Source organism: Heterodontus francisci, chromosome 6 (genome assembly GCF_036365525.1).
Source record: "Heterodontus francisci isolate sHetFra1 chromosome 6, sHetFra1.hap1, whole genome shotgun sequence".
Lineage (NCBI taxonomy): Eukaryota > Metazoa > Chordata > Chondrichthyes > Heterodontiformes > Heterodontidae > Heterodontus > Heterodontus francisci.
In genome coordinates this window covers 58747307-58772180 of record NC_090376.1, presented here as the reverse complement: position 1 = coordinate 58772180, position 24874 = coordinate 58747307, and positions in this window count along the sequence as shown.

Sequence of the window (24874 nt, the reverse complement as noted above, 5' to 3'; positions counted from 1 at the left end):
TTCCCACATAGCACAGGGATGTGCAGTTGGGCCATGAGAAAGATAACAATGAAAGGGGACATTGAAGTGGGGACAGCTCAAAGCGCCTTCACTTCTCATCCCTTGTCCCTCCTCTTCATCAGTACCACATGCTGCCTCGTGTTCCAATGGCCGAGTCTGCTCTTCTACAGGTGCAGGTAGAAAAGTCTTAGGCGAGGCCATCAGGAGCTACAAGACCCAGAGGACATCGGTCAAGAGCAGCTTAACAGTCAGAGCATGGATTTGAGCAGCTGCCTCTACCTCTGCTGAAGTCACAGTGGTTGCACCACATAGAAACCTAGGAAAATGAAGTGTAATGATTTGTAGCTGCAAGCCACATGTGAGCCACATAAATATTATTCCCTTGCACCACTTTCCCATCTTACCTATTCTTGGTTGCTTTGCCCACATCACCTTCACCTCCCTCTCCTCCTCATCCTGCTCTTTGCTTTCCTCCTCCTGCTCAGAACCATCTGAAGAGGCTGTATGCACTGCACTTTATTCCTCCTGCAGATCCGAACTTTATGCTGTGCAATATTGTGCAAAGTTTAGCACACCCTGGCCATTCTGGAGCCTCTGGCTGGTGCCTACTGAAGGACGCCTCCAGATCTGTCCAGGCACCTGAAGGACATCTTCAGCATGCTGATTGCTTGTTTGATGATGCACCTGGTGTTCATATGCCATTCAGTGTATTGCTTCTGAGCCTCATTCCTTAGATTTATGAGAGGTGTCATTAGTCACATTTTAAGTGGAGGTTAATCATGTTAGTCCCAGGACATCACTGCAGGAGTTCCTTAGGGTAGTGTCTGAGGCCCAACCATCTTCAGCTGCTTCATCAATGACCTTCCTTCCATCATAAACTCAGAATGAGGGATGTTTGCTGATGATTGCACAATGCTCAGCACCATTCACGACTCCTCAGATACTGCCATGTCCAGATGCAGCAAGACCTGGACAACATCCAGGCTTGGGCTGATAAATGACAAGTAACATTTGCACCACACAAGTGCCAGGCAAAGATCTTCTCAAACAAGAGAGAATCTAACCATCTCCCCTTGATGTTCAATAGCATTACCATCGCTGAATTCCCCACTATCAACATCCTGGGGGCTACCATTGACCAGAAACTGAACTGGACCTTCCTGAACATTGGAACTATATTGCTGTTCCTTCACTGTCATTAGGTCATAATCCTGGAACTCCCTTCCTAACAGTACTACACCCCAAGGACTGCAGCAGTTCAAGAACCTTCTCAAGGGCAACTAGCGATGGGCAATAAATGCTGGCCGAGCCAACAACGCCCACATCCCATGAACGAATTAAAAAAACGTGGGTATCCCTTCTCTCAGAACAGCCAGCTGGTAACTCTGCCTTGATGTGTAAAGAAAGCAGGGAGGGTGAACTGCCGCAAGATAAAAGCATTATGGCAGCTGCCCAGGGACTTGTGCACACCTGCATTAAAATCTTTTTGTGGTTGCACAGCAGTTGCACATTTATGGAGTGGAAGCCCTTATGGTTAACAAACACTCCTGAGTGAAATGGCGGGGGTTGTGGGGGGGTGGAGGGCATTGCCACATGCATGTATAGATGCCATTCATCTATGGGAAGCCAGCCAGAGCCGCAAACCCAAGCACCTACTCATTCTGGCTGACATCGTCGCAGGTGAAATTCACATAAATGCCAGCCCAAGCAAAGAAGTAATTTGCCACTTGTTATACGCGTTTGTATGCCAGCAACTACAAGGTCCTGCAATGTCCCCAGCACAGCCCTGGAAGGATACAGAGGCAAAAAGGCTGAGGGCAGTAGTGGCTTTGACATGATCACCAAATCCAGTTTGCAATTGTTCTTGTTCCACAAGCTGCAAATGGCTTCCATCACTTGACGTGATGCCCTGAGCCTTCTGAGACACTGGTATTCAGACATGTCGAGGAAGCCTATCCTCTGCCTGTACAGACTGTGTGCCAGGTATGGTCTCCTGCAAGCTACACCTCTCCACTGATCCACTCTCTCCTATGGAGTTTCAGGTCTGTGAGCAGCAGGCTATTGCTGATGTAGTTCCTGCTGCTCCTGTTGCTGTTGGTGAAGCTCCTGCTGCTGCTGGTCATCTTGGTCCTCATCTGAGGTCCAAAGTAACACTGTAAGTGACACCCATTGATCTGATAGTGCAGGTCAGAACTTTGAACCTCCAAAGTGTAAATAATCCCTCCAAAATGAGTAAAGCAACCTCGCAGCTCAAGTACTCTGAATAATGCCTTTCACAGAAGCAGGTCAGAAAGCAGCTGTGGGAGTACTGAGTATTATTGGCATATTTCCCCATCTTCATCCTCCTCAGTTGTCAGTGTTCTTACCTTTCTTCCACTGGCTAGTTCCAGGAAACCCGGGACACTCATGAGCCCAAAGTTAAGTTGCTAAACCCACATCAATATCACTCTAATTAAGCGATTAACATATTGAGATTCACAACCTACCTCTCCCAAGGGGGGTGCACGCATGCACATAGCCTGGAATGAAAAGTGTAAGCCAGCAGTTGAAGCCAGCTTCCCAACCTGCTCAGATTTTCCCAGCATTTGAGCCCCCATCCGCACCCATATGCTCACCCATGTTAATATTCTCTCCCCGCCACCCCCCCCCCCCACCCCCACCACCACTTTGTTGCCAAACAGAACAATTGCTGTAGCAGAAAATGTTATAAATTAAGCTCCTGAGTTAGTAAGTGAAGTAGACAATATTTAAATTGTGGATATTATCCATGACATAAACATTAAGCAACAATTTAAGCCATTTTTTGTGTAGGCTATGAAGCACACAAGTCAACTATTTAACAATGATGCTCATCTAAATGGACGAACAACAGAGACAGGCATATTGCATTTAATCTATTATTTTAACATAACTTTACAATGTAGCAACCCTTGTATTCATGAACCTATGTGGGGAAAACTTACAATTTGAACAAAGTAATTTTCAACTGCATAAAAGAAGTTGCTTTCTCTTTGCTGTAATATATGTTTGTAGACTGTACTAATAAATGCATTGAGTATCAACTGAACTCACTTAAAGAAAAAGGCACTGTTTGCATTTTGTAGCTTCAGATTGTAACAAATAAGGGCCTGTCTTCTGTGTGTCAGTAAATTTTGCTGTAAATTGGCAGTCCAAACCTTAACAGAACCTTGGGACCAATTAATGACAGTTGAATATTCCAATGTAGCTTTAACCCAGTGCTTGCACATTACTGCTGGTGAACCAAAAACATCAACTAACAAACTGTTATAGGGCAGATCTAATTAACTTAAGTGATTCTGCATATATTGAATTTTAGGATCACATACACCACCATTGCAGTAAGTCAAACTCAGGCCAGGCTTTATTAACACTGACAGACATAAATTAATTTGATTTCAGATTTTTTTGCAGTGATGATTTCCAGAATAAAAAGCTCCTTGTACTGTTGTAATTGGAAATAAGAGGCTTTCAAACATTACTGCACGGTGCATGTACAATAGCCCCTCTATTATATTATATTCGGACATTATTCTGAATGAATACTTCGGGCATGATACAATTGCAACACTTATTTGCAAGAAGTAATTTCTGTGCTGCATCTGACACAAACCGAGCCACTTTCCATTAACAACAGTAAGATCTATAGAATAGAAAAACAACACATATGACTGATCATTTTCAGAGGCTGAAACAATTGCATCTCGTAGTACTATTATAGAGATCATTCAACCCATTTAATCTCCTGAGGAAAGGTTCTGCGAAGTTCTTCATTCCACCCAAAAGCAGATAAGCTAAACTCTACTTCCTGAATTATTCATGCTTTACTAGTTATTTTCCTTTACTGGACATAGCATAGATTGAAAATGCCCAGAGGAAGAGTAGAAAACAGAGGCTATATCCATAAAATGTAGACTACTGGTGGGTCTAGGGAAATCTCTTGTTTCCCTAGGGTGGTCAGTTTTATAGGTTTTCAGTCCACAGGCTAACAATGAAAAAGGCATTCATGAAACCACTCAAATTTGGACAAAATAGCTATTGAATGGCACTTCAGACATCAAAAGAACCTTGGGAGATATTGACACCAGCTTAAAAATCATTCTAATATAGTTCTAACACAGTGCTTGCACATTATTACTAGTGAGCCAAAAAAATCAACTGAAATACTAGGCAGGTCCAATTAACTTAGACCATGCTGCATTTTCTAAATTTTAAAAGCACTGTTGAGGACCGAGTTTTACTAACACTGATTTTTTTCCAATAATGATTTACAAAATAATATGTCTGTAAATATAACTTTGTATGGTATGCACAATGTTCTTTTAATAATTGTATCCGACCCATTAAATCTCCTGAAGAAAGCTTCTGCATAATTTCCACTTGCCCCACATAACCTTATTAAAATATATGTAAATTTGCATAATAATTTTAACAAATATAAATAATTATATACTTTAATCATGATTACCTGGTCATTCTTTTCTCCTCCTAGCCTCTCTTCCTCTTTCTTCCTGATCTGCTTTTATTGTTATAATTGATTAATTTTACTTTTATTCCAATGCTATCTATTCTACCTTTTAAAGTGCAACATAGTTTGCTTATCTTACAACTTCAGTTTCCCTGCTCCCATTTTCCATTGTAGAAGTGGGAATGACATTCAAGATGTACAACAACAATTTGCATTTATATAGCACTTTTAATGTACTAAAACATCCAAGGTGCTTCACAGGCGGGGTCGGCAACATGTCCATACACGGACACCTGTGTCCATGGTAAAACAATTTTGAGGTCCATGGTAATTTTAAATGTTTTGCTCCAAGTCTTTTATACTTGTATTTTAAAACACATGTTTCAAGGCTTGGAGCAAAACATTTACAATTATCAGGAGCGAACGTAATTACAAATGATCGGGGCATCAGGCTAGTTCCTACAGCCCACCAGAATTTTGTAACCAGCCCCCCAATCAAAAGCATGAATGGAATAAAAACAGAAAGTGCTGGAAATACTCAGCAGATCCGGCAGCATCTGTGGAGAGGGAAGCAGAGTTAACATTTCAGGTCTGTAACCTTTCATCAGAACCTATTCTGCAGTATTTTGCTTTTATAAAAGTGTGAATGGTTTGCCTGCATATGGACCTCTGTCCAATCAGACTGTGGGGGAGACGGGGCTCAATGGGAAGACTGGAGCCATCAATCAGGCAGCGCTGATCGATGGGAGTGGGGCAGGGGGCAGTGCTGTCAATCAGCTGCTCCCTGCCCATGTCTGGCCTGTGGAATTGGCCCTGGGGAGTGCTGGTGTGAGTAGAACAAATAGGACACTGCACAGGAAATCAATGATAGAACTGGAAAGGGAAAACATCTTTGAGCCAGAGCAAGCTGTTTTTCTTTTTAGGAAGGCAGTCCACATTCTCAGCTCTCCAAACACCCTGGTATCTCTCGGTTTCTCTCAGAGTGCACTGATTGTTTCTGCTCCTGGTGCATGGTGGGAGGGGAAAGAGAGAGAGGGAGGAGGGACAGGGGGCAGGAGAGAGAGCGAGAGGGCATGGGGGGAGGGGGAGAGGGAGGGAGATGGTGGGAAAGGGGAGAGTGGGGGAGAAAGGGGGGGAGAGGGAGGGGGGACAGGGGGTAGAGGGGATAGAGGGAGGGAGAGAGAGGCGGAGAGAGGGAGAGAGGCGCGAGATGAAGGGGGAGAGAGGGACGAGAGGGAGGGGTCAAGGGGGGAGAGGGTGGGGGCAGGGAGTGAGGGAGCAGTGCAAGAGGGAGAGGGAGGGGGTGGGTGAGAGCGGGGGTAAAGGTGGGTAAGAGGAAGGGGGCAGAGGGTAGTGGAAGGGGGCAGGGAGGGGGAGAGGGGGCAGAGGGAAAGGGGGAGGAACACAGGTGAGAATGGGGGTGGGAGAGGGGGACACAGGGGAGAGAGGAGGGAGAGAGAAGTGGACATAGACGGGGAGACAGAAGGGAGAGGGACGGACACAGAGTGGAGATTGGGAGAGAGGAGAGAGATGCTCACAGAGAGGAGTGAGGGAGAGGGGAGAGAGATGGACACAGGAGAAAGAGAGGGGCAAGAGGGATGGAGAGAGAGAAACAGATCAAGAACACAATCACTCCTGACAGACGGACATCTATCCGAATTCTCTACATCGCTCATCAAGTGTGAGGGCAAATATTGACTACTTGTGCAAACAAAACAATGCCAGGTGTCTCACTAAATAGGGAGAAATGTGTTTTAAATCGGACTGTGTTTTGATGGTATTAGGTTGGCTACACACTTTATATACAGGTTAATTGCACCCATGTCCATGGCTGAGTCAATAATTTTGTCAAATGTCCTTGTTGTCCAACAAAGTTTGCCACTGAGCCACATATGAAGATATTAGAACAGGTGGAAATATAAGCCATTGATTGGCTAAAATCCAGTTCCAAACCCCCTTCTAATCTAATAAAATTAAAACTTCAACCAATTGATCTGTTCTGTGTCATTCTGTGTCACTTGGTGTGTTTTTAGATATTTTCTGCCTTATGTGAAGAATCTGTCGGAGAACTTGTAACAGGTGAAAGGACTTACTACCACAGAATAGAATAGCAGGGAATCTGATCCTAATGTTGACTTGTGGTTTTCCTTTGACCACGGTTTCAGCATCCTCCTAAGCCTCTTCACTATTCTCCTCCAGAATTAAACCTAATCTGTCTTTTATTTAGCAGATTAACTTAACAGTTGCTGTTGGAGTTTTAGACCAGCTTTAAACAGGGTTCACTCAGGCTCTGCTTGCAGCTGCACCTTGTTAATTAGAGAAGTGGCTTAAACCAGTTTTCAGGGGGCTAGAGTCAGTCAGTATAAAAGTGAGCCACCTTACAGTGCTGACTTTGTTTGCACTAGAGTGCTGACTTGGGTTGCATTAGAGTGCTACAGTGGAAGTTTGGTAACTGAGGAAGTTCAGTAAGGAGGGAGCGAGGAGCTCCTTTCATTTCCTACCTGTCCTCACAGTGAGGGGAGCCAAGAGATTCCAAAGAGCGCAGCTGACTGGGTGAAGACTCAGAGGGCGGAGTTCCGGACCGGTAAGTATAAAAAAAACTTAAGTCTCGTAAAAAAGCTGAAAGTGACGTCACAGGAAAGCTGTGACCTGATTGGCTGGTAGGGAACTTTTTTAATGAATTTGAAAATAAAACATTGCTAAAAATTGATTAAAACCCTAATTAACTAATTAATAAGTCGAGTAACTAAACCAGAGGGATGAGATTACTGTATTTAGTTAGCATTTAATATTTACAGTAGGAATCTAGCACTAGGGATCATATAGTTAATTATAACAATTTAGTAAGGATTTAATAAGTATTCATTTATTTTAAATTGATTTATTAATTAGTGCTGGAAATGCCAGTTAGAGGGGTGAAGTGCTTCACCTGTGAGATGTGGGAGGTCAGTGACGCTTCCAGCGCTCCAGACGACTACATCTGCAGGAAGTGTACCCAGTTGCAGCTCCTCACAGACTGCATGGATCGGTTGGAGCGGCAACTGGATGCACTTGGGAGCATGCAGGTGGCAGAAAGCATCATAGACAGGAGTTTTAGAGAAGTGGTTACACCCAAGGTGCAGGCAGATAGATGGGTGACCGCTAGAAGGGGCAGGCAGTCAGTGCAGGAATCCCCTGTGGCTATCCCCCTCTCTAACAAGTATACCGTTTTGGATACTGCTGGGGGGGATGGCCTATCAGGGGAAAATAGCAGCGGCCAGAGCAGTGGCACCACGGCTGGCTCTGTTGATCAGCAGGGAAAGACAAAGCGCAGAAGAGCAATAGTTATAGGGGACTCTATAGTCAGGGGCACAGATTGGCGCTTCTGTGGACGTGAAAGAGACTCCAGGATGGTATGTTGCCTCCCTGGTGCCAGGGTCAAGGATGTCTCGGAACGGAAAGGGGGCATTCTGAAGGGGGAGGGTGAGCAGCCAGAGGTTGTGGTACACATCGGTACCAATGGCATAGGCAGGAAGAGTGACGAGGTCCTGCAGGGGGAGTTTAGGGAGTTAGGTAGAAAGTTAAAAGACAGGACCTCTAGGGTTGTAATCTCGGGATTACTCCCTGTGCCACGTGCCAGTGAGGCTAGAAATAGGATGATAGTGCAGCTAAACACGTGGCTGAACAGCTGGTGTAGAAGGGAGGGTTTCAGATATCTGGACCATTGGGATCTCTTCAGGGACAGATGGGACCTGTACAAGGAGGACGAGTTGCATCTAAACTGGAGGGTCACAAATATCCCGGCTGCAAGGTTTGCTAGCGTCACTCGAGAGGGTTTAAACTAGTGTCGCAGGGGAGTGGGAACCAGAGCAGTAGGACAGCAAGTGAAATAAATGAGGGGGAACTAGTAAATAAGGCCAGTAAGACTAAGAGGAAGAGCAGGCAGGGAGATGTTGCGGAGCACAGCGGACTGGTGGTCTGAAGTGCATTTGTTTCAATGCGAGAAGTATAACAGGTAAGGCAGATGAACTTAGAGCTTGGATTAGTACTTGGAACTATGATGTTGTTGCTATTACAGAGACTTGGTTGAGGGAAGGACAGTATTGGCAGCAAATGTTCCAGGATTTAAAAGCTTCAGGCGGGATAGAGGGGGATGTAAAAGGGGTGGGGGAGTTGCATTACTGGTTAAGGAGAATATCACAGCTGTACTGCAGGAGGACACATTGGAGGGGTCGTGCAGCGAGACAATATGGGTGGAGCTCAGGAATAGGAAGGGTGCAGTCACGATGTTGGGGGTTTTCTCCAGGCCTCCAAACAGCGAGCGGGAGGTAGAGGAGCAGATATGTAATCAGATTTTAGAAAGATGGAAAGGTAACCGGGTTGTAGTGGTGAGTGATTTTAACTTCCCGTATAGTGACTGGGACTCACTTAGTGCTCGGGGCTTGGATGGGGCAGAATTTTTAAGGAGCATCCAGGAGGGCTTCTTGAAACAATATGTAGATAGTCCAACTAGGGATGGGGCCATACTGGACCCGGTATTGGGGAATGAGCCCAGCCAGGTGGTCGAAGTTTCAGTTGGGGAGCATTTCGGAAACAGTGACCATAATTCCATAAGTTTTAAGGTACTTGTGGATAAGGATAAGAGTAGTCCTCGGATGAAGGTGCTAAATTGGGGGAAGGCTAATTATAACAATATTAGGCAGGAACTGAAGAATTTAGATTGGGGGCGGCTGTTTGAGGGTAAATCAACTTCTGACATGTGGGAGTCCTTCAAACGTCAGTTGATTAGAATCCAGGACCAGCATGTTCCTGTGAGGAAGAAGGATAAGTTTGGCAAGTTTCGGGAACCTTGGATAACGCGGGATATTGTGAGCCTAGTCAAAAAGAAAAAGGAAGCATTTGTAAGGGCTGGAAGGCTAGGAACAGGCGAATCCCTTGAGGAATATAAAGACAGTAGGAAGGAACTTAAGCAAGGAGTCAGGAGGGCTAAAAGGGGTCATGAAAAGTCATTGACAAACAGGATTAAGGAAAATCCCAAGGCTTTTTATATGTATATAAAGAGCAAGAGGGTAACCAGGGAAAGGGTTGGCCCACTCAAGGACAGAGAAGGGAATCTATGTGTGGAGCCAGAGGAAAGGGCAAGGTACTAAATGAGTACTTTGCAACAGTATTCACCAAAGAGAAGGACTTGGTGGATGATGAGCTGAGGGAAGGGAGTGTAGACAGTCTCAGTCATCTCATTATCAAAAAGTAGGAGGCGTTGGGTGTCTTGCAAAGCATTAAAGTAGATAAGTCCCCAGGGCCTGATGGGATCTTCCCCAGAATACTGAGGGAGGCAAGGGAAGAAATTGCTGGGGTCTTGACAGAAATATTTGCATCCTCATTGGCTAAAGGTGAGGTCCCAGAGGACTGGAGAACAGCCAATGTTGTTCCTTTGTTTAAGAAGGGTAGCAAGGATAATCCAGGAAATTATAGGCCGGTGAGCCTTACGTCAGAGGGAAATTGTTAGAGAGGATTCTTCGGGACAGGATTTACTCCCATTTGGAAACAAACAAACTTATTCGCGAAAGGCAGCATGGTTTTGTGAAGTGGAGGTCATGTCTCACTAATTTGATTGAGTTTTTTGAGGAAGTGACAAAGATGATTGATGAAGGAAGGGCAGTGGATTTTGTCTATATGGACTTCAGTAAAGCCTTTGACAAGGTCCCTCATGGCAGACTGGTACAAAAGGTGAAGTCACATGGGATCAGAGGTGAGCAGGCAAGATGGATACAGAACTGGCTCGGTCATAGAAGACCGAGGGTAGCAGTGGAAGGGTGCTTTTCTGAATGGAGGGATGTGACTAGTGGTGTTCCACAGGGATCAGTGATGGGACCTTTGCTGTTTGTCGTATATATAAATGATTTGGAGGAAAATGTAGCTGGTCTGATTAGTAAGTTTGCGGACGACACAAAGGTTGGTGGAATTGCGGATAGTGATGAGGATTGTCAGAGGATACAGCAGGATATAGATCGGTTGGAGACTTGGGCGGAGAAATGGCAGATGGAGTTTAATCCGGACAAATGTGAGGTCATGCATTTTGGAAGGTCTAACGCATGTGGGAAGTGTACAGTAAATGGCAGAACCCTCAGAGAGATCTGGGCGTACAGGTCCACAGGTCACTGAAAGTGGCAACGCAGGTGGATAAGGTAGTCAAGAAGGCATACGGCATGCTTGCCTTCATCGGTCGGGGCATAGAGTATAAAAATTGGCAAGTCATGCTGCAGCTGTACAGAACTTTAGTTAGGCCACACTTAGAATATTGCATGCAATTCTGGTTGCCACACTACCAGAAGGATGTGGAGGCTTTGGAGAGGGTACAGAAGAGATTTACCAGGATGTTGCCTGGTCTGGAGGGCATTAGCTATGAGGAGAGGTTGGATAAACTCAGATTGTTTTCACTGGAACGATGGAAGTGAAGGGGCAACATGATAGAGGTTTACAAAGTTATGAGCGGCATGGACAGAGTGGATAGTCAGAAGCTTTATCCCAGGGTGGAAGAGTCAGTTACTAGGGGACATAGGTTTAAGGTGTGAGGGGCAAAGTTTAGAGGGGATGTGCGAGGCAAGTTCTTTACACAGAAGGTGGTGAGTGCCTGGAACCTGCTGCCGGGGGAGGTGGTGGAAGCAGGTACGATAGCGATGTTTAAGAGGCATCTTGACAAATACATGAATAGGATGGGAATAGAGGGATACGGTCCCCCGAAGTGCAGAAGGTGTTAGTTTAGGCAGGCATCAAGATCGGCGCAGGCTTGGAGGGCCGAATGGCCTGTTCCTGTGCTGTACTGTTCTTTCTTCTTTTTTTTTGCATGACATTGCAATTAGGACTATCAGTACAAGGGATTGAGCAAGTATTCTTGCCCCGGGATGTTGACTTGCATTGTCAGCTCATTCCCAGCATTGCTTGTTCCCTAATTTGTTTATGCTTTTTCAATTTGAGCATTATTTTGTTGCATCTTAACTAGATGTTTCTGGGAAGTAAAGCTTCTTTCAATGTTAAACCTCAAACTAAGAGATTGAGGTGGAATCGGCTGTCCACATTTCACCACTGCTTCTAGAGCCCCTTGCTGTAGGTAATATTCACTTCTATTTGAGCTACGTTATGAGTTCCTATGGGGATTAAGTGGGCATTTCCTACTTGAGTCATTTTATAGGGCATGAAACAAAAGGTTGGTTTAGGTATCTATCAGTCACAAAGTTGGGTATCTAATTGTTTTCAATGTCAGTTAAAGCCTTTTTGTATCTGATTCAATAGGAAACATCAATACGTAGCACAATTGACAGCCCTGGAAGATTGATCCTTTCTTTCCTTAAATTCTTTAACTATCTCATTAATTTTTGTCTTGGACCTCTTGGAAACCCTGTATTATATCCAGTGTTGATTGTAGCGCCTCCCTCAATTACTTAATTTGATCGGAACGTCCCTCATTTATTTTGGACAAAATTCCCTTCTGTTGTTCCCTCATATCCATTTCTCAATCCTTGTTTTCTTCTCATAAGCTCTGTACCCTTTCTGTCACTTATTTTAAGCTTATTACACTGCTCATCTTGGCAATGGGGGGAGCCCAAAATTCATGACTATCTTTTTGAGCATTCCTTTTCACAAAGTCATTAAATTACTTGTTGTACCATTTTGCTGTCCCGCTTCTCCTACTACCCATTGCCTAATGTTACCTAATGCACCTGCAATCCATAACAGTTTCTTAGGTTAATACAGAGGTAAAACAAAACATATACACATGAATATATTCTTTAAATTACAGGAAAGCAGTATTCTAACACTTGTGACAAAAATGAAGTATTTTCTTTTAGTTTTAGCTTGATACTGTCTCCTTTAATCCAGTCATGGTACATATGGCATTAAAAACTAACTGCATCAAAATCCTGTCTAAAGTCATACTATGTTTTGAGGACTTCTTGGTTATCATTAAGTAAGTTGCTTGAGGAAGATACCAAACTACACAAATCAAATGTAAACGTGCCATGTCATTGGTTTATCTGTGTGTCTGGCTAACAGGTTTTTTAGTTATTCAAATTCCACAAAACTCAAGTCACTATTCAGGGGATTTGAGACTGCAGCTTCCAAATAATATTTGAGTCTGATCTTGAGTCTGTGAAGAGAGGTCGCAAGAATTGTACTTCTGATGAGAATCAAATAAACTGCACCCTTCAATAGTTGCTGAGCACGAACCCAAATAGCATTAGATATATAAGAATGCATCCTTTATTTTTAGACTTTCTTAATGGGAGAACTATTACATAGCCAATTCCAAGTAAAAACATACTTATGCCAAATATAGAATTAAAATGTATAAAACTTTCCTTACTCACTCATTTTGAGAATTTTGAATGCAAGGATAAAAAAGCAAGTCTTGATACAATCATGAATTTTATCCATACATTAATGTTCAGGAAATTTAATCAATTTAGTTTAAGATTTAATCTAGAGACAGCGATACATGTTAGAGCAAAAGAACAAAAGAACAAAGAACAGTACAGCACAGGAACAGGCCATTCGGCCCTCCAAGCCTGCGCCGATCTTGATGCCTGCCTAAACTAACACCTTCTGCACTTCCGGGGCCCATATCCCTCTATTCCCTTCCCATTCATATATTTGTCAAGATGTCTCTTAAACGTCGCTATCGTATCTGCTTCCACCACCTCCCCTGGCAGCAAGTTCCAGGCACTCACCACCCTCTGTGTAAAAAAACTTGCCTCGCACATCCCCTCTAAACTTTGCCCCTCGCACCTTAAACCTATGTCCCCTAGTAACTGACTCTTCCACCCTGGGAAAAAGCTTCTGACTATCCACTCTGTCCATGCCGCTCATAACTTTATAAACCTCTATCATGTCACCCCTCCACCTGGTGGGGGGTCCCATTTATACAAGGGCAGCAGTACTGGTGGGGGTCCCATATAAGGGCAGCAGCACTGGTGGGGATCCCATATATACAAGGGCAGCAGCACTGGTGGGGATCCCATATATACAAGGGCAGCAGAGATCTATAATTACTTTTTATATTCTGCTGCTATTTTGTTCAGATTGAATTTCTAAATAATTAAAAGGGCAGAAGTACAAAGATTGTACAAGTGGCTATCTTAACTTCCTGTTTATTGGAATGCAAGTCTTCGCATAATCTTGATTAAAACATACTTCTTTGCAAGAAATTATATATTCATCAGGATGCAACTGCAATAATAATTTTGAATTATTACACCAGTCAGCCATACACAAAATTGAATAGCCTGATGGTATGATAGAGGACAATTTAATCTTTTTCCCTTTCCTTTCCTGCAGGGTCTTCCTAAGCTATTTTGACATGCCAGGGCCCATGATGCTATTTGTGAAAACAAATGGTACCATGGACCTTATCAAGTTCAAGAAAATACTTGTGTCAAGCATGCTTCACCTTAGCCAGAGGGACTGAGGAAGTTGTATTGTGTGAATCAGAAGTCACAAATGAGAAGGAACAAGTGATGGTGGTCGCAGAGTAAGAAAAAATATCTAGTCAGTCTGCAAGCCTTTGCTGTATGTTAACTGTATAGTAAGGAATTGATATTGTTCTGCATTTGCCTTCAGGCAGGACTTAGTGCAGAAGCAAAAGTCATTTTCAACATCCTTCAGGTTGGTCATGTGTAACCTGCAGCAGCTGGCAAGTAGTGTGTGGTAGTGTACCTCTGACAACACTGCAGTCTTGCAGGAAGGATTTACTGAAGTACAGAGCACCAGGGAACAGTAATCGTCAGGGAAGCTCCAAAGCTATGAGAGATCAAACACCTAACAAAGTTCTTTAACAAATACAGCATCTGGCATTGCTGAGTGCTTGGCCACCCATTTGCATGAGCCTGTTGCGAGATTTGGCAGACCTGGACCTCATTGGAATGAGCAATGCCAGTGGGTATCGCTGCATTAGAGACACCCTACAAACTGCTGTCATGCAGATCCTTGGTCATTCAGCCAGAGTTGTTGGCATGGCAGAAGGTCTGAGAGGCAACTACTTCTCAAGATATGTGTACATCCTCCCACTCCAACACAAAAGAGAATACTGTGGACGCTGGATATCTGAAATAAAAGCAGAAAATGCTGAAAATACTCAGCAAGACTGGCAGCATCTGTGAAGAGAGAAACCAAGTTAAGGTTTATTTAACTGTTAGCAGCAGAGTTGCGGAGGCAGAAATGGGACCGGGTGGTGAAGGCCCTCCCAGTCCAACTTCTGCTCCCATTGTGATCACATGCAGGCCAGCTAATTGGCGGCCAGCAAGCAGGATCACCGACGAATCTACAACCAGGGGCAGGAGGTTAGGTGGCAGTCACGTCGCCCCGTGACCCAGAAGGTGGTTCTGGCGGAACGTTTAAAGGATCGCCAGCACACGATGCCTGTATAGAGATGTCTCAAGGAGGAAACCTGGAGTCTCACATAAGCCCTCATCTACACAAAACCCTAATCAGTCACAGAGAACACCCTTCATCTGCCCGTGAACAGCCCCTCATCTGCCCGTGAACAGCCCCTCATCTGCCCGTGAACACCCCCTCATCTGCCCGTGAACACCCCCTCATCTGCCCGTGAACACCCACTTACCTGTCTATGAACACCCCCTCATCTGCCTGTGAACACCCCCTCATCTGCCTGTGAACACCCCCTCATCTGCCTGTGAACACCCCCTCATCTACCAGGAAACCACCAGGAAATCCCTCTGCCTGACACCAGCCAAGCATATCAACCTAAAGGCTTGTAAAACCTGCTTGAGGGAATGGTGGAAGCAAGGACCCAGTGGTCCCGGTTCAGTGATGACTCCCAGCATGTCCTCCTCCAGGCTGCTCAGCAAAGGCAGGAGGCTCTCTTCCCTAGGAACTAAAGGAGGAAAACTCCCCACCAAACCAAGCAAGTCTAGGTGGAGGTCACAGAGGAGTTCAGCAGCCATGGGGTCATCCACAGAACATGGATCCAGTGTTACAAGCTGGTCAATGACCTTCTCCACTCTGCCAGGGTGAATGCCAAACTTCAGTCTCGTTTGGGGCGCCAGCAAATGGGTAAGTGTGGTGGTGCGGTTGCTGGGGAGGCAGAACCCACTATATGGAAAGAATGGCTGCCGCTCTGTCGGGGGAACGAGCCTAGCACTGCCAAACCACGCAAGGTCACTCCTGAGTGGCCAAGTGACACATGCATGCAACACTGAGGCCTTGTGTTTGCGGTAGTCCAGCCATTGATATTCTCCTGTGTCTCCACAGGAAAAGAGAGTGCTGAATACAAGGGAGAGAACACGATCCGGAGTCGGCATCCCACTCCTCACCATACTGAGCCCGATGGAGGAGGAGGCACTAGAACTGGCTGGATACTAGGTGGCCACTGCATTGCACACAGGGAGGCTGGAGCACAAACTGATGACGGTGAGTCACCTTGGAAACGGGCACCGGGCAAGCATCATGCAAGCATGATGGATGGTTGCGTCTTCCACATAACAGACATGTGTTTGTTCTGCAGCCGATTATGTGGGCTCCTGTCTGGAACATCACATGAGCCTGATCATTCGTTTTTCTCATGCAGGTCAATTGCAGGACCAGACAGGCGCCATCTCTGGGGGACATCCACCCACCTCTGAGGAGGAGGAGGGGACCTCAGAGGGTGCAGCGTCACATCCTTGCTCCACACCCTCCACCAGCTCAGATAACTTCACTTGGTGTGTGCAGTATTAGATCCGGGGTCACAAGCTGCAAAGAGCAACACACAAGTACCAGACCAGCTGTCAGAGGCTGTGACAGCCAAGGTCGACACTCAGAGGACTGTGGGAGGCCAGGCACATGCTGCGCCCCAGGCCGATGATGTGCTTTTGAGTCGTCCATAAGTCAGCAGATGCTAGAAATTCAGCGTGAGGTGCAGGAAAATCTGACGGAGATTCCAGAGGGTATGTGGACAGTGGAGGACTCCATCCAGACCATGAGTGCTGCGATCTCCCTCTCATCTTCGGTGTGGCCTCCTCCATTGAGAGATTAGCCAACCTCCTGGAGAGCCACATCCAGCAGACCAGTCGGTGGCTGCCGGAGATGCGTGCAGACCTGCATGCCATCGCTTTGACCCTGAGATCTATCCAGCAGTGGCACAGTGAGAGTGGGACGAGGCTCCTGGAGTCACCACCAAGTCTTCGTCCTTCTCAGGTCAGCAAGTGTGCCTCACGAGGGAGGAGGAGTAGCTGCCTTATGCATCTGGAGGCTCCTCTCAGGATGTGGACATCACTTCCTCAGCCCCTGTGCTAGTGCCACCAGTGCCTCAGGTGGCTGTGACAACGGAGGCAGCTCTGGCAGCTGTTTCCTTCAGCATGCCGAGGCCCTCCCGGCCTCAGGCAGCCAAAGATCAGATGTCAAGGTCATCCCAGGCCAATGGGCAGCAAGGTCAGTGGTCTGCCTCCATCTCCTGCTCATAGGAGCATGCTAAGAGATTTACGAAAATACTTTAAATGCACTTGGACTTCACGGGTGTTAATTCAAGTTATGATAAATCATCAATGCGCAAGTGTCAATGTAATAAATGTTACATCATAGAATAATAGAAAGTTTACAGCACAGATAGAGGCCACTTGTCCCAGCGTGTCTGCACCAGCCAAAAAACGAGCCACCCAGCGTAATCCCACCTTCCAGCATTTGGTCCGTAGCCCTGCAGCTTACAGCACTTGAGGTGCATATCCAGACACCTTTAATTGAGTTGAGGTTTTCTGCCTCTACTTACCCTTTCAGAAAGTCAGTTCCAAACCCCTACCACCCTTTGGGTGAGAAAACTTTTCTTCATCTCTCCTCTAATCTTTCTACCAATCACTTTAAATCTATGTCCCCTAGTCACTGACTTCTCTGCGATGGTAAATAGTCCCTTCCTATCCACTTTATTCAGGCCCCTCAAAATTTTGTACCTTTCAATCAAGTCTCCCCTCAACCTCCTCTGTTCCAAGGAGAACAACCCCAGCCTATCCAATCTTTCCTCATAGCTGCATTTTTCCAGACTTGGCAACTTCCTCATAAATCCCCTCTGTACCCTCTCTAATGTAATTACATCCTTTCTGTAATTAGGTGACCAGAACTGCACACAGTACTCAAATTGTGGCCTAACCAATGATTGATACAGTTCCAGCACAACCTCCCTGCTCTTATATTCTATACCTCGGCTAATAAAGGAAAGGATTCCATATGCCTTCTTAACCACCTTATCGACCTGTCCTGCTACCTTCAGGGATCTGTGGACATTCACTCCAAGATCCCTCACTTCCTCTACACCTCTCAGTATACTCCCATTAATTGTGATTCTTTTGCCTTGTTTGACCTCCCCAAATGCATCACCTCACACTTCTCTGAGTTGAATTTCATTTGCCACTTTTCTGCCCACCTGACCAGTCCATTGACATCTTCCTGCAGTCTATAGCTATCCTCCTCACTATCAACCACATGACCATTTTTTGTGTCATCTGCAAACTTCTTGATCATGCCCCCTACATTCACATCCAAATCATTAATATATACAACAAAAAGCAGGGGACCTAGTACTGAGCCCTGAGGAACACCACTGGAAACAGCCTTCCAGTTGCAAAAACACCCATCAACAATTACCTTCTGTTTCCTGCCACTTATTGCTGCTTATGATTGTCTCAATGCAGTGCTGGTGACTATCTAGAATGTGCAAGGGTAGGAAGTGTCGATCCAGTGGCTGGCTGGGGTTGGCCATGGGTGTGTGTTCATCATCTGCACATGGCAGAAGGAATACATGCTAGTGAACAAGGGAGTCTGGGCTTCCAACAGATGTGAGTGGCTTTTATGTGGTTGGAGTTTAGATCTTTATTCATCTGGATGGCTGAAGTGGTGAGGGTCAGGAGAAACTGTGAGGATAAGTGCCTCCTGAGCCTCCTTTGCACCTAGATCTTGGCTCCTTCCAAGGGGACCCTCATGCCTGTCAGCATGCTGCGGCTCCTCTTCGGCGTCCACATTGTCCTCCTCATCTGAGGATGCCTCACGCTCCATGATGTCTTCAGCAGCCAGGGCCTCACGGCCCCCTGCAGTGCCAGGTTGTGTAAAGTGTAACAAGCCACCACTATCCTGGAGACCCTTGCTGGTGAATACTGAAGAGTGCCACCCGATCGATCCAGGCACCTGAATCACATCTTGAGCAGACTGATGGTCTGGTACTAGAGTGGCTTGTGCTATAGCCTTCCTCTGCCTCAGTCCTCGGGTTCCTTACTGGCATCAAGCAATTCAGTGGTCATCCTTGTTGGCAAGTATCCCATCCTTGCAGGCATGCTGGGGGGAGCGAAAAGCTGCAGCAGCTGGGAGTGACAGAGAAGGTAAGTGTTGTGACTGCTCCCAGAATAATGAGCACACACCAGCAGGATCCACTGGCGGTGGTCACAGATGAGTTGGCCACTGAGGGAGTGAAATCCTTTCCGGTTGATGAAGGCCCCTGGCTGGCCTGCAGAAACCTTGATGGCCACATGCGTGAAGTCTGTGATACCTTACACCTGCGGCATCCAGCCGTGGTGCCAAAGACTCTGGCTCTCTTGGCCTGACTGTCCGCATCGGTTCTGGTTGGCCTTCCTGAAGAGGGAGCTGCTTGCATACAGATCACGACCTCTCAGGATAGGCGCAGTCTTCGGCGACTCTGCCATTCTGACATCTAGAGGCAGCTCATCTGTTGTCTGTACACTGTGGGCAGTGGGTACCCTCGTCTCCACACCAGTTTCTGCACCTGGTCCCCTCTGTAGCCTTCTGCTGCCTCCCTGTCATGAGGCTGCCCCACAGGTCGCTGATGTTTGTCTCCATTTACTTGCTTTCTCCTCCTTGATGGAGGAACCTCCACTGGAATGCACGATCTCCATGCCACCTGGGCAATGTCACTTTAAGGTGGTGACTCCTCCCGTTGTTGCAGAAAGGCCACCCAATCCTTCCCCCCCCTTATTAGGCCCCTCTCCAATGAGCCCCTGCTAAGAGAACTAACTGCTCAAGGGGGCCTCATGCCAACACAAATGTTTGCTCTTCTCCTCCTGTGTGAATAAATCAAAAGGCCTTAGTGAGCGTCTGCTGTGCAGCAGACCCCTACAGCCGCCGCCTCATTGCCACTCTTTAAAAGCTGCCAAGGCTCTGCACTCCCCCCCACACCCCCCATATGTGGCCCGTGCATGGCTCAGAAAATTCTGAGCAGCACTAAGTATCGGTGTCCATTGCCTCTTCAACTATCTTAATTGGCCTTAAATTGCTCGTATATAGATGGCGAGTGGAATCCCCACTCAGCTCACCATCCTCCCTTGATAAAATTGCATTCTGGCATTATGCCGTCAGGAGTCTGACTCCATGTCATCTTGCGCTATTTTATGTTCCCCACTCTGCATCTGCTTAAGCACTGGACATGAGAAAGGAACACCCAGCCTAGTTGACCCTGCAAAGTCCTCACTAGACTTGGGCCAAAATTGGAAAACTGGTCAAGAAACAGATTGATAGTCATATGCACAAAATCATACTTTACAGCCGATATCCCAGACTCCACCATCACCATCCTTGGGTATGTCTTGTCTCACCAGAACAGACCTACCAGAGATGGTGACACAGTGGTATACAGTCAGGAGGGAGTGGCTCTGGGAATCCTCAACATTGAGTCTGGATCCCATGAAGTGTCATGACATCAGGTCGAATCTAGGAAAGGAAATTTCTTGCTGATTACCACCTACTGCCCTCTCTCAGCTGATGAACCAGTAACCTTCCATATTGACCACCACTTGGAAGAAACGCTTAGGGTAGCTAGGGCACAGAATATACTCTGGGTGGGGAACTTCAATGTCTGTCCACTAATGTTAGAGTTGGCAGAGTGCTGAAGGATGTATCTGCCAGACTGCACCTGCGGCAGATGGGGAGAGAGACCAAAAACCTATTTGGCCTTGCCCTCACTAATCTACCTGTCGCAGATACATCTGTCCATGACAGTATTGGTGGGAATGATCACAGCACATCACAGACAAAACTTCCTCTTCACACTAAGGGCACCCTCCACCATGTTAGGTGTCACCACAGAATCGTTACAGAGCAGAAAGAGGCCATTCGGCCCATCGTATAGGCACTGGCTCTCCTAATGAGCAATTCACCTTGTTTCACTCCCCTGCCTTCTCCCCATAACCCTGCACATTCTTCCTTTTCATATAACAGTCTAATTTCCGTTTGAATGCTTCAGTTGAACCTGCCTCCACCACGTTCTCAGGCACTGCATTCCAGACCTTAACCACTCGCTGCATGAAAAAGTTTTTCCTCATGTCGCTTTTGCTTCTTTTACCAATTATTTTAAATCTGTGCCTTCCCATTCTCGATCCTTTCACGAGTGGGAACAATTTCTCCCTATCTACTCAGTCAAGACACCTCTTGATTTTGAATACCTCTATCAAATCTCCTCACTTCTCTTCTGCAATCCATCTTCATTACTGAAGTTCCTCATCCCTGGAACAATTCTTGTGAATCGTTTCTGCACCCTCTCTAACACCTCACATCCTTCCTAAAGCGCGGCGCCCAGAACTACACGCAATACTCCAGCTAAGATGGAACAGTTTCAGAACAGATGCAGCATCTAAAAACTGGGCATCAATGAGGTTCTGTGGGCCAACAATAGCAGAATTGCATTCCCACAATCTGTAACCTCATGGCCATGTGTATCCCTCATTGTACCATTACCATCAAGCCAGGAGGCCAACTCTGGTTCAATGAGGAGTGTAAAGCAGCATGCCAGGAGCAAGACAAAGCTGACGTGTTTGAAACCATCGTGAACCATAATCACCGAGTGGATGATCCATCTCTGCCTCCTCCTGGGTCCCCACCATCACAGAAGCCAGCCCAGCCAATTCAATACACTCTGTGAAATATCAAGAAATGGCAGAATGTTCTGGATTCAGAAAAGGCTACGGGCTCCAACAACATCCCAGCTGTAGATTTGTGCTCCAGAATTAGCTGCACCTCAAGCAAGCTGTTCCAGTATATCTGCAACATTGGCATCTAACTGACAATGTGGAATATTGCCCAGGTATGGTCCATTAACAAAAAAACAGGATAAATCCAATCGGGCCAAATACTGCCCAATTAGTTTAATCTCAATCATCAGCAAAATGATGAAAGGTGTCGTCGACAGTGCTATCAAGCAGCACTTCCTCACCAATAACCTGCTCACCAATGCTCAGTTGGGGTTGTGCCAGGACTACTCGGCTCATTACAGCCTTGGTCCAAGTATGAGCTGAATTCTAGAGCTGAGGTGAGAGTGACTGCCCTTCATCAAGACAGCATTTGACCGATAATAAAAAAGCAAAATACTACGGATTTTGGAAATCTGACCTGCTAGTGTTCCAAAGAAGCTCAACGCAATCTTAAGGAACAGCATCCCATCTTTCGACAAGGCACTTTACAGCCTTCTGGACTCAACACTGAATTCAACAATTTTATATCATAATGTCTACCTCCATTTTGTTTTATGTTTTTTTGCTGGTTCAGTTTACTTTTCTATTGATTTTTTCTTTATCCTTTTACTTTGCTTTTGGATGGCTGCTATCCTGTCATTCACACCTCATCTAGACACATCTTTAGTTTCTTTATTTGTCCTGTTACCACTCCCTTTGGCTTTGTACCACAAAACCTTTTGTCATTTAATCTGTCCTACCCTCCACCCTATCACAGACTTTCCCTTTTGTTCTTCTTCCCAACCTCCTACTTTTCACTTGCTCAAAACCTATTACATTTCTAACTTTTCTTAGTTTTGATGATTGGTCACATATCTGAAACATTAACTCCATTTCTTTCTTCACAGATGCTGCTTGACCTGCTGAGTGCGTCCAGCATTTTCTGTTTCTGATTCAGATTTCCAGCATCTGCAGTATTTTGTTTCTGTATTACTGTTTAATTCACCACTACTTCTCTTTGAGGAATGCCCACTTTGAAGAAGTTCTCATCTTCTTTCCAATGGGATTTCCGTTTGTCGACTTTACCTTGTTCACCTTCATTGCTTTCGATCTTCCTTCTTGTGTTTGATCAGGTAACTACCAAAATTCACTTTCACAGCCACATCTCCTTCCTCAGCAACAGTCTCCGGCTCCAATTATTCCACATGGATTCCAACAGAAAATCCACACTTTGTGTTTCAGAACCACCCACGATTTCAGATATCTCCTCGTCATTCAACATTCCTCAAAGCGCTGTTCTCACCGCATTGTAAGATTCACTCTCAATACCACACGCCGCTGCAGCAATGTGGTTAACTCTTACATGCCCTCTGAAATGGCCCAGCAAGCCACTCAGTTGTATCTAACCGCTATGAAGTCAATAAGGAATGAAACTGGACGGACCACCTGGCATCGACCTATGCACCAGAAACAACAACAACAAACCCAGCCCTATCGGCCCTGCAAAGTCCTCCTTACTAACATCTGGGGACTTGTGCCAAAGTTGGAAGAGCTGTCCGCAGACTAGTCAAGCAACAGCCTGACATAATCATACTCACCAAATCATACCTTACAATGTCCCAGACACCGCCATTACCATCCCCGGGTATGTCCTGTCCCACTGGCAGGACAGACCTAGCAGAGGTGGTGGTACAGTGGTATACAGTCAGGAGGGAGTTGCCCTGGGAGTCCTCAACATTGACTCTGGACCCCATGAAGTCTCATGCCATCAGGTCAAATATGGGCAAGGAAAGCTCCTGCTGATTACCACCTACTGCCGCCCCTCAGCTGATGAATCAGTACTCCTCCATGTTGAACACCACTTGGAGGAAGCATTGAGCGTAGCAAGGGCGCAGAATGTACTCTGGGTGGGGACTTCAATTTCCATCACCAAGAGTGGCTCAGCACCACTACTGACTAAGCTGGCCGAGTTCTAAAGGACATAGCTGCTAGACTGGGTCTGCAGCAGGTGGTGAGGGAACCCAAAAGAGGGAAAAATATACTTGACCTCGTCCTCACCAATCTGCCTGTCACAGATGCTTCTGTCCACAACAGTATTGGTAGGCGTGACCACCACACAGTCCTTGGGGCGATAAAGTCCCATCATATTGACGATACCATCCATCGTGTTGTGTGGCACTACCACCGTGCTAAATGGGATAGATTTCGTAAAGGTCTAGTGGATGTTGTCTATATGGACTTCAGTAAAGCCTTTGACAAGGTCCCTCATGGCAGACTGGTACAAAAGCTGAAGTCACACGGGATCAGAGGTGAGCTGGCAAGATGGATACAGAACTGGCTCGGTCATAGAAGACAGAGGGTAGCAGTGGAAGCGTACTTTTCTGAATGGAGGGATGTGACTAGTGGTGTTCCACAGGGATCAGTGCTGGGACCTTTGCTGTTTGTAGTATATATAAATGATTTGGAGGAAAATGTAGCTGGTCTGATTAGTAAGTTTGCGGACGACACAAAGGTTGTTGGAGTTGCGGATAGTGATGAGGATTATCAGAGGATACAGCAGGATATAGATCGGTTGGAGACTTGGGCGGAGAAATGGCAGATGGAGTTTAATCCAGACAAATGTGAGGTAATGCATTTTGGAAGATCTAATACAGGTGGGAAGTATACAGTAAATGGCAGAACCCTTAGGAGTATTGATAGGCAGAGAGATCTGGGCGTACAGGTCCACAGGTCACTGAAAGTGGCAACGCCGGTGGATAAGGTAGTCAAGAAGGCATACGGCATGCTAGCCTTCATCGGTTGGGGCATAGAGTATAAAAATTGGCAAGTTATACTGCAGCTATACAGAACTTCAGTTAGGCCACACTTAGAATATTGCGTGCAATTCTGGTCGCCACACTACCAGAAGGACGTGGAGGCTTTGGAGAGGGTACAGAAGAGGTTTACCAGGATGTTGCCTGGTCTGGAGGGCATTAGCTATGAGGAGAGGTTGAATAAACTCGGATTGTTTTCACTGGAACGATGGAAGTGAAGGGGCAACATGATAGAGGTTTACAAAGTTATGAGTGGCATGGACAGAGTGGATAGTCAGAAGCTTTTTCCCAGGTGGAAGAGTCAGTTACTCGGGGACATAGGTTTAAGGTGCGAGGGGCAAAGTTTAGAGGGGATGTGCGAGGCAAGTTCTGTACACAGAGGGTGGTGAGTGCCTGGAACTTGCTGCCGGGGGAGGTGGTGGTAGCAGGTACGATAGCAACGTTTAAGAGGCATTTTGACAAATACATGATTAGGATGGGAATAGAGGAATACGGTCCCCGGAAGTACAGAAGGTTTTAGTTTAGACAGGCATCAAGATCGGCGCAGGCTTGGAGGGCCGAATGGCCTGTTCCTGTGCTGTACTGTTCTTTGTTCTTTGTTCAATGCAAAAGTGGGCATCCCAAGGTGCTGTGGACCATCAGCAGCAGCAGAATCATACTCA